At 42.9% G+C, this 11,218-nt stretch overlaps 1 protein-coding gene across 50 annotated transcripts in view; it reads left to right on the top strand.

Annotated features, from left to right (window-relative positions):
- Positions 1-864: 864 nt before the first annotated feature.
- The window catches only part of ENOX2 (ecto-NOX disulfide-thiol exchanger 2), a 322,971-nt gene continuing 312,617 nt past the window's right edge, over positions 865-11,218 (top strand). For 6 of the 50 annotated variants that reach the window (XM_089323926.1, XM_089323907.1, XM_070066498.2 and 3 more), the window contains exons 1-3: positions 1,133-1,270; positions 2,754-2,813; positions 3,218-3,266. The gene's annotated coding sequence lies outside the window, so the exon portion shown is untranslated. Of the gene's footprint in view, positions 1,451-2,082; positions 2,166-2,753; positions 2,814-3,217; positions 3,267-11,218 lie in introns of those variants that run through there. The other 44 variants (XM_089323927.1, XM_070066506.2, XM_089323912.1 and 41 more) reach the window with 28 other exon arrangements.

Raw genomic sequence — 11,218 nt, 5'->3', positions numbered from 1 at the left:
TAGAGGGGAGCTGGATGGGAAGTGGAGCAGCCAGGACATGAACTGGCACCCACGTGGGATGTCAGGCAGAGGCTTCACCCAAGGCAAGCCTGTTTCCTCTAAGGCTTTTTTTTTTTCCCAAGATTTTACTTATTTATTTGAGAGGTAGAGTTACAGACAGTGAGATGGGGAGACAGCCAGAAAAGCCTTCCATCCACTGGTTCACCCCCCAAAATGGCCGCAACAGGAAGGACCTGCGCCGATTGGAAGCCAGGAGCTTCTTCCGGGTCTCCCATGCCGGTGCAGGGGCCCAAGCGCTTGGGCAATGTTCCGCTTTCCCAGGCCACAGCAGAGAGCTGGGGGATGCCAGCGCCACAGGCAGAGGATTAAACCTAGTGTGCCACAGCGCCGGGCCCTCCCCTAAGGCTTTTAAAGTGATTCTGGGTCCAGCATTGTGGCAAGCAGGTTAAGCTACCGTCTGCAACTCAAACATCCCGTATCTGTGCCGGTTGTGTGCCCACTGCTCCAGTTACATTCAGCTCCCTGCTAATGTGCCTAGGGAAGCAACTTAAGATGACCTAGGTACTCCTCTCCCTGCCACCCATGTGGGAGACTTGGAAGAAACACCCGGCTTCCTGCTTCCTCCTGGCCCAGCCCTGGCATTTGTGGCCATAATGGGGAGTGAACCAATGGATGGAAGCGCGTGCCTGGCTCTCTCACGCTTTCAAATAAATAAATCTTTATCTTTCATTTTTTTTTCAGCAGTGATTCTAAAGCCAAGTAGTTCACGAAGAACAAACTCTTGACAGTGTTTAAAGACTGTTATCTCTGCTTTTGGTGAAAATTTTCCCAGAACATACGTAACATTTAAAACTCTCTCTCTCACAGTGTGAATTTCGAATCACGATATAAAGTGCTTTCCCCCAAATGATGATAACCAACATTAAAATAAATGAGACCTTTGTACCCACAAACACATCCCCCACTCTGAGAAAAATTCCGTAAGAAACTGCGTTGCAAACTACAATACCCAGAATGCCTTCCGTCTGAACTCCGGCGACAAAAGGAAGGGGTGGAGGTATTGTAGCGACAAAGACGCATCTAGACTCCATTTCCCACAATCCTCTGCCTTCATTTGCGTCTCTCCGCCAATGCCAATATTGGACACCACTCAGGAAGAACAGCCTCCTGTGACCTCAAACTACATTTCCCATGAGGGCGAGGGCTTGGGCCTCCAGCTTCCCTGGTGACCAGTAACCAATAGGAGGCGGCGCAGTGGCCGCCGTTGTAGGTGAGTCCTGCGTTGGGCCTGAGTGCTGAGTCTAGGCCGGCTAGCGCGAGGCGGAGAGTTCAGAAGACAGTTGCGCCGCGCGAGGTGCCGCGAAGGCACTCTGCGCCCGGGAGCTGTCGCGCCGGCCCGATTTCCCGCGGCTCTATAAGGAGTAGCGCTTCGGTAGCCGGGCAGCTGGAGGTCAGAGAGGCAGAAAGCCCCAGTGGCCGTGGCCGTGGCTGGGGACTGTGGGACTGAGGGGGCCTAGGGAGGAGGGTGCTTCCGGGGCCGTTGTCCTCTGCGCCAAACCCCGCCCAGCTCCGCCTCTACGGGGGAGGGAGGGGGGGCTGCGACTGGGAGTCGGGGGCTTCTGAGCTCTCCGCGCTAGTTCTGTGGAGCTTTGGGATCTCTTTTTCTCTACTGCCCCTCCGTCTGGTTCTCTCTCTGTTTTCCCCCCAACCCTCCTACTTTCATTTTCTTCCTTAACGCCGTCTACACGTACGTCCCCCATCTCCGCCTTGTGCCTCCTCAGAGATCTGAAGTTAGGGTTCCCAACTAGGGTCTTCCCTAGGCGGCTCCTGGGCTCTCCTTACTGCTTGCGGAAATAGGGTGATTTCTTCCCTCTCTTCCCTCAGTTTGCCAGTCAGGTCTGGGCGCACACACCTTCCAACGCACCCACTCCCCACTCCCCGTTTCCCTTGGGGGGGTGTGGCTTTTGGGCAGGTATTCTCCTTCTTGATCACGGGATCAAGATCGCCACCGCTTGACCGGCCCCTCCCGCCACCTGCCCCTTCCCTGACCAAGTCTTTGGATTAGAAAGGAATTCCCGTCAGTTTCCAGAAGGACTGAAACGCAGAAGAGGAAGGGAATCTTGTTTTTGAGAAATAATGTGTTTAGAGTTCAGGTCAGTGTTCCGGTGAGTGCAAACCACAAGTTAGACTTGTTTTAAAAACCGAGCGCCTTAGGGATTTCTAGCAAAGACTGATAGCGTTAATGTTGACAAGCATTTAGCGAACACACCAACTACAGAATAAAGCAGACCGTGAGAAACAGACTGTATTAATTCTGTATTCTAACAAACGTGTGCAGGAAGTGTGGAGGCATTAGTGGAAGGGCATACTGGTGGGCATGGTGGTTGATCTATGGCCGTTTCAAAGTCTTGAAACCTTCATCTCTTTTAGCCCAGTCCTGGTAGGTTTTGTAAAGGAAGTGAATTTTAATTTGGGCCCCAAGGGGATTTGAAGTGAACCAAGAGAAGGGAGAAAATGCTTCCTTATACTGGGGTGGGGGTTCGAGAAAGGTAGACTGAAGAGGGAGCACCGTGTGACAAACAGGCTTTGGAGTAAGAGGTGTCAGCAGGGCATATATTGGGAAATGAATTGTGTTGAAAAGCTTGGGGTCATAATAACGGGACACTTTGAAGCATCCACTTTGAATATTATTCTGTGTCAAATAAAATTGAAGGCAAAAAATTAAGATTGGGTGATTTTTCTTTTCATCCTAGGGGAACCTGATTTGAGATCAATTCTTGAAGAACACAAAGAAGTGTGGTGGTATGTTCCAGGTGTGATTTTACTTGAATTGAAGAAGTTTGTGGTACTGATGTTTTCTTCATGGCTATTCTTAGCTGCAGTCTATAGTTGTCAGTTTTAAAGCCTAGTGCCATAAATTGATTTTCTTAAGAAGTGCATTTGCTGCCCGTATGCATCATATTATCTTGATTGTATTAATCTCAACAGGTGACAATAATGGCTGCTATTTATTGAGCTCATATGTCCCAGGCATCATCATAAATACTTTGTTGCATTATTTTGAGAGTCTTAGGATGTATGTGCTGTTGTTCCTAGCTTTTTGTAGGAAAAAAATGCAGAGAAGTTAAACAACCTACCCGAATGACATAGATTGTAGAGTTGACTTGGGGTTTGAATGTGCACATTCCTGACACTGAAGCCCATGCTCTTTCCGCAGTGGCTCGCTGGTTTCGATGTTCATTTCTGTTCTTGACTCTCCAGTTGTGGTAAGAAGAGATTACTGTATGGCGTAGTTGATCATTGTGGCAGAAACCCAAGTGATTCATTTTGAATTTTTGTGTCAGAATGTGTCTGCTGTAAAGTAGCTGCCAAAACCAAATTAGCTTAACTGCTATTGCAGCCGTAGCTAATTGTGTCTGCCAAAACTATAGCCAGTATGGCTATTTCTGAATTAGCTGGTTCTTTTTATAAAATATGCCATGCCTGTAAGCTATTTGGACCTGGACAGTAATTTCAGTTTTATTTTCTTTTGCTTTTTCTTGACAAGTGATGTGGGTCACTGTACCTCCTCTCTGCTGCCCACATGCAGTGTTGGAGATGTCACAAAATGTGAGGAATAGATGCCCACCATTCTGAGATACTCTAGTGCGGAGTATAATAGAGGCAGGTACAAAGTGCTATGCAGAGACAGAGGACAGAGTGGTTAGCTGTAAGGGAGAGTCACAGAGAAGGCTTCTGTGAGGAGGCGACATGACAGATTGGTCTGGACGGGTAAATGAGTTTTCCAGGCAGAGAAGAATGGAATGGAGACCTTCTGGATCAAGGCTTCAGTCTCTGAAAGGCCGAGGCTGTCCAAGAGTAGAGCGTGTACAGACAACCTGCTGGGGTGCAGAGTGTTTGGTAAAAGGGAAGTATAATGGTGGGAGAAGAGTCTAGAAATGTAGGTTGGAGCTGATTTGTGAGGAACCATGACTGCAATGCTAAGGAATTTGAAGGGTGCCCCCCATAGGTCAGTGGTTCTCAAAATGTAGGGTATCTCCCCATGGAGATGCTGTGCTCTGGCAAATATTTTTAATTTTATTAGTTATATATTTAAATGTATCTTATAAAAGATAAAACTGAGTTAGGTCATCAAATCTAATGTTAAGTTAGACTTTGTAAAAATAGATAGTGAACCAGTTGGATTTAAAGATAAATATTAAGTAAATACAAGGGGGTCTTTGAAAGCTCATGGGAAATGCATATTATCTTTTAATTCATTTGTCCATGAACTCTTGGAAATACCCTTGTAATGTGTTTCTAAATTTGTGTATATGAAATGAATGAAGTTTGTATACTTTAAATAAAAGGTTTCTAGCTACAAAAAGAAAATTACAAATAGTGCATATAAAAGAAAGTATACCATGGTATGTGAATATGGTAAAGATCACTAAGCGACACTCAAATGACTGAGAAATATTGCTTATAGGCAGTACATATAATGAAAACATTTTAGGGGTGCCATGATCAGATTTTCCTATTTGGATGATGACAGTGGGAAGGATGCACTGGAAAGAGGTATGACCAGTTCAGCGGCTGGTGCCCTGTTGCAGAGAGAGATGATGAAGACCCAAAAGTAGTGACATGTAAGAGGAGGTAACAGATTTGACAGATACCCAGGAAGTAAAATTAATAGGACGTGGTAGCTGTGAATATTATTATATTGATATCAATAATGAATATTATATCAACACCAATATTGTTTTTAAAGTTTGTATGTACCAGTTGCTTGTTATCTTTCATATTCTATGATAAGCATAGTATTGCCAAAAATGTGCATTAAATAGGAGTGGAGGCTGTTGTTACTGTTCAAGAGTACTCCATATCATACACGAGCATCCTTACTACCTTACCGAGTATCCTTGAGAGTAGTGGGACAAATATTCAAAATGCTGATAAGGAGTGTGAGTGTGATCAGTGACTGTTGGCCATCTTAGGAACTCCACGGCTTTCAAGATTCAGCTCAGATATGAACACCTTTTCCAATAACTCTCCCCTCTCTATGCGCACACAAAAATGTACACACAAAGCAGTGCTAGGCCTCCTAGACAGTGAGCTCCTTGAGGGCAGGAACCAGGTCTTATTCATCTCCATGCCTGTAGCCTTCAGAACAGCACTTGGCACACAGTAAACATGTGACAAATGGTTATTGGATGAAAAGAGGAATCAAAACATTCACACAAATTTAACTCTGGACCTTTGTAGCACAGAGGGCAAAATTCTTTGAAAATATTAGCTGGTTGCTGCATTTACTATTTTTGTTGAATAAAACAGCAAAGGAAAATGCCTATACTTTTATTAGCTATTTCTATTTCATTTTTCTCTTTCTCCACTACTTAGCTTTTTTAAAAAATTACTTTCATTCTTTAATTGAAAGACAGACAGAATGGACAAAGAGACAAGAAATCTTCCATCTGCTGATTATTCACTTCCCAAATGCCTGTAATAGCTAGGGATGGGTATGCCAAAGCCAGGAATCTAGAAGTCAATCTGGGTCTTCCACGTGGGTGGCAGGGACCCCAGAACTTGAGCCATTACCTCTGACTCCCCAAGTGTGCATTAAGAAGAAGCTGGATTGGAAGAGACTCTGGTACGGAACGTGGATAGCCCAAATGGCATCTTAAGCAGTGTGTCAAATGCCTGGTTCTCCCCTAGTTATCTTACCTTATTCTTTTTCATCATTCACCGACCCAGACACCTGTTCCTTAGACCTGATCATTGCTTTGCTCCTTTTGACAGAATTCACATCACTCCTGCCCTGATATTATGCTAGAAAACATCCCTCCTTTCTACCAAGTCCAGTTGATACCATCCTTGACACCACTCTCAAACCCATTTCCTGCTCATATACACTGTTAGTGGTGTTGTAATTTGATAAAGCCCTTTGGGAGAGTACTTACTTGGTCAATATATATCAGAAATCTTAAAATTGAGCATAACTCTTAACCTACCACTTCAACTTCTAGGGCTCTATGTTGAGGAAACACTATGTTTTCAGAAGTTTAGTTTTTTTTTTTCCACAGGCAGAGTGGACAGTGAGAGAGACAGACAGAGAGAAAGGTCTTCCTTTGCCGTTGGTTCACCCTCCAATGGCCGCTGTGGCCTGTGTGCTGCAGCCGGCGCACCGTGCTGATCCAAAGCCAGGAGCCAGGTGCTTCTGGTCTCCCATGTGGGCGCAGGGCCCAAGCACTTGGGCCATCCTCCACTGCCCTCCCCGGGCCACAGCAGAGAGCTGGACTAGAAGAGGGGCAACCGGGACAGAATCCGGCGCCCTGACTGGGACTAGAACCTGGTGTGCTGGCGCCTCAGGCAGAGGATAGCCTATTGAGCCGTGGCACCGGCCCAGAAGTTTAGTTCTTAGCATGTATGTGTGTATCCCAGAGTTGTTTATAATGATAGTAATCAAAGAGAAAATATAATAACAAATATTGATTATTAGGTGTGTCAATGAAATTGATTTTGGTACATCTATAGAATAGATTATTAAGTAACCATGTAAGTTAACATTACCAAAGCATAATGTGGCAAGTTTATGGTATTTTAAGGGAAAATTCAGGTCATAATATTTTCAGTACAGAGTGGTAGATCCCAGTTTACATGCATGCATATCACACACACACACACACACACACATCTATATGTGTGCATAGCAAAGATCCTGTAATGGTCATGAACAAAAATGCCAGCAGGGGGTTACTGTAAATGATAAGATTACATATGACTTCTATTTTTTACCTTTTGCATATTTTTATTTACATCAATCCTCTACACTGATATATTTGTTAATTTTAAAAAGTTATTTAAACATATTTTCATGGGGCTGGCATTGTGGCACAGCAAGTTAAGCTGCCACTTGTGATATCAGCATCCTATTTTAAAGTGCTGATTCAAGTCCCAACTGCTGTGCTTCCAATCCAGCTTCCTGCTAATGGGCCTGGGAAAGCAGTAGAGGATGGCCCAAGTCCATGAGCCCCTGCCACCCATGTGGGAAACCTGGATGGAATTCCTGGCTCCTGGCTTCAATCTGGCTCCCAAGTAGCTGTTGTGGCCATTTGGGGAGTGAAACAGCAGATAGAAGATCTCTCTTTTTCTCTCCCCCTCTTCTCTGTTGTTTTGTATTTCAGTTAAATAAATAAATAGATTAAAAAATAAATAAAAATAAAAACATATTTTCCTTGTGTACACCCTATTACCATTGTGTTAGTTTGAGGCATGCTCCCTCCCCAGAATACATGGATCACTTATAGCCTGGTTCACTACTCTCTTCAGCCTGCTGCCTTCCAATTCATTCTGCACTAATGCTGACAGAATGAGTTTTATAAATGACAAATCTGAAGCTTTCTAAGCCCTATGTAAAATAGTTCAAAGGCTGCCCATTGTTCTCAGGATAATGTCCAAACTTCTTAAACCCATTTATAAGACCTTTGAAAATCAGCTCCCTGATTTCCACAACTGCCTCGACTTTTTTTTTTTCCATGTTTACTTGAGGTCTTAGGCCAGTGCCAGGCACATAACAGGTGTTCGGTTAATGTTACCCAAATGTTGATATGAATTGTGTGGGCCAACTGTTCTGTGCCAAGAAATCTGTTGATATTTCACTTAACCCTCAGAGCAAAAAGATGAAATACATGCAGTAGTTATTCCCATCTTATAGATGGGAAAACTAAGTTAAAAGGAGGAGAAAAGTTATCCTAATAAAGAATGCTTTTAAAAGAAAAAAAAATCAACCTCCCTTGCCCTAACTCAGCTCTCTTCATTTTCCTGCAATTCCTGCCAGTCTTTTGTCAGTATGAATACAGTCTTTTTATATGGTCCCTTGGGCAAGTTATATGTGAACAGAGTATAACAAGAACAGCTCCAGACTGACATGATCTCACCATGTCAGGGTTCACTTTGTGCTAACATACAGAAATCTTTCCTTTGTGTGCTTAACACTTCATGCAGGAGAGATGGAATAGTTCCAATTGCTGTGTTTTCCTTTCTGTTTTGAAATTCTATGTCTTTTGGGATGGGAATGTCAGCAGAGAGTTATAGAAAAACTGATAGAATTGAATGTACAAGAAACAATGTGTCTCATGGGAGCTGATGTCATTGGTTAATTTATTATTTCTAAATGTCATGTAGATGTATTTTTTCAGCAATCTGTCCCCAGGGAAGTCCTTGGTTGAATTCAACAGTTAATCCTATTTACAGAATATAGCCCATGCGTGTACTATATTTTTGCATTGCTAAGTCATCTTAGACATATGTAGTAGATTACCGTATAACATACAATTGAGTCAATGTGGAATATCCGATTTTCTCTACAAAAATGTATCAGTGCTCATATTGTCATTCAGGATCCTGCAGTGTGGTCTTTGCTTCTTTTTTCTTGCAAATAATACCCTTTGTGCAAAAATGGATGATCTTTAAAGGACAGAGTCCGGAGCATGAGTCATCTGAATAAAGTAATATTACTTTGTAAAGAGTTGTCACTTTTAAATACTCCAGGAAAAATAATATGTGGTTCTTCTGCTCCAGGATCAAGTAAATTGAATATAGAAATTACAGATGGCATTTCAGTTCATTCAGTGAATTATTGTGGATCACTATTGGAAGCACGGCTTTAGGCACCACACTAGATGCTCATAAATGCCCTTTATAATGCTTTCCAGGCACAGAAAGAGAGAGCATGCACCCACAAGAAAGTGAGCTTTCAAGATCGAATGAAAGAAAGAGAAGATTTTAATAAGTAGGCCCATCATATAAATGAAAATTTACCCAACTGACAATTGGGATCTATACCAATAGGGATTTATTGTGCATTTTTTTTCCCTATATCTTTCCTCTGTGGGCTATCTAGACAAAAATGAGCTACCAGATAGCTGATAAGCAAATGATCTACTTGTCTGTTTACAAACAGTATGAGGAAAGGAACAGTGACTTTCTGTGCATCCAGCCCTGCACAAGCCTGCCGGTGATGTGAGAGTTATGATTGTGTCAGCTCTTCCAGGGTTTCTGTCTCTGCTGCAGAGATTTGGCAGACACCTCAGACAAATTTTCTGTCTCTTAAATCTTCCTCAAGCTAGCTTTGGCTCTTCGATTTATATGTGCAAAAAAGTGAAGTGTTTACCAGTGTGACAGTTTTGAAGATCAAAACAGACTTAGTTTTTTTTTTTTTAAATCAGCGTACACCTCAGCTTAGTCTACAGAAAGGACTAATTGGTTTTTGCTATTTGTTTAAAGCAGCCCAAGTGTTTACTTTTCAGAAGTCACTACTGATCATATGTCTAAAGATTTATATTACAATCCTCAGTGTTGCTTCCTCTTTTTCTTGCCTACAAAGTGTAAAGTTTTGCTGAAGTCTTAATTTTTCTTGTTTTACTGATATGTAGTATAAACTAATGTTGTAGATTGAGAGGCATGGTGGAATATATTGGCAATCTAGGAGGGAAAAAATACAGTTTTTAATAACTTCCCCCTCCCCCAATTGGCACTCTGTTTTCTGGCATCCTGTTACCCACCAAATGTTTCCTGGCATAATCATGATAGGTGAGGATAAGAATTGGAGCCCTTTCAATGACTTACCAGTAACAAGGCTGGTCCAAATGCTTTTGTAGGCAGAGCCCAGGTGGAAGTTTGCCGATAATTCAGGAGAGTTGAAACAGTAGATGGAGACTGTTATATCAGCAACATTGCTTCAGGGGTGAACTATGAAAGATAAGGACAGGGAAATCCCCGTAAGGTCCCTTCTCATCCACTCCAACTGCTTTTCTTTGTTAGTCGCAACTGCCAGTAAGAGTTTCTGGGGATAAAAACTAACTCACAATAAGGCTCTATAGTATGTCCTCTTCCCGTTTCATCTTCAGTTGGCTCCTCAAACACACTTCGCCAGGATAACTTCGGTTATATAATGGTTAATGTTCATCTTGCCATCGATGTGGAGTTTGAACTCAAGGGACACTGGGTGTTCAGACTTATTCCTCGCCAGACATTTGAGCACATGCACAAGGATCAGACCCCATGGCAATATAATAATGAAGTAGACATAATGCCTGCCTGCCCTTAAGGAACTCATAATCTAGTAGGGGAGACAGACTCCAACCGATGATTACATTACAATGTGAAAGGTGCTCCTAGAGAGACAGATGTACAGGGTTTCAGGAACATGGTGGAAGGAATTACTGCTGCAGGTGGGAAATTTACAAGTTTAACTTGTGCTGAATCAGAAAGGATGGTTGGGCATTGCCTAGATTCTAGGTGTACAAGGAAGTTACAGGCAAAAATTCTAGGCAGAGGTGCCACCAATCTGGGTTAGGCAGACACATATGTAAAAATGGATACTTCAGAAAAAACTGTGATATTGTGTGAACCACTGGGAATGTGTGAGAGCGAGACAGGATACAAATCCAGAAAGGTGTCCTGTGGTTACTGGGTAAAGGAAGTCTACTTGATGATAAGCAGGCCAGTGTACTACTGACAAGAGTGCACCAGCATGGGCTTTTAAATGGGGGGATAACATGATTTGATTTAAGGATGGGCTTTGGGGGAAGGGAAACTGGAGATAGAGAAAGTCTCCTTTTTAATTTGGTAGTCTTTGAAAGGTTTTTAGGCTTATCACTTGCCTCTATTTAGCAATGCTGTCTCTATTTAGTTTTCTTTCCATATTTCAAGAGCACTTGGAACAATTGTTCCCTTCTACACACAGGACATACCTTCCTGTGCTCCTTCACATGTCACTTAGCTGAATATTCATTCTTTCCAATCAAATCAGTGAGCCCAGCAGTAATTGAGGCTTGATTAGCATGACGGAAATCAGAGTTTCAAAATGCAGCAGCTTCATTTCAAAAACATTATATGAGGCTTATTTATTGCTTGCTGAGTCAGCAGGGCTGAGGCAAGTGCTGGTCAGCTCCCTTTGGGGGATGTGTCTGTGGGCGGGGAGGCATAGAGAGACACTGAAGAAATGTCAGGAAGTGGCTGTTTGAAAAATGAGCAGAATTGGAATGCTGTAAATCCCTAAAGGCCATGTCCAGATAGGGGAAGTAGGTAGTAGATACAAGGGCCGGAAGTATATGAATATGAAACAAATGCCTGTTGAAGGTACCCATGTCCAAACTAATTGTACTATCCAGTCAATCAGTTTTCCCTGACTCAGATATCAGAAATGGCTTCCCATTATCCATAGGATGATGTCCAG

The sequence above is a fragment of the Oryctolagus cuniculus genome, chromosome X (assembly GCF_051225735.1).
Source record: "Oryctolagus cuniculus isolate XC-2025 breed Fujian yellow rabbit chromosome X, ASM5122573v1, whole genome shotgun sequence".
NCBI lineage: Eukaryota > Metazoa > Chordata > Mammalia > Lagomorpha > Leporidae > Oryctolagus > Oryctolagus cuniculus.
This window is presented reverse-complemented; position numbering and strand designations above follow the sequence as displayed.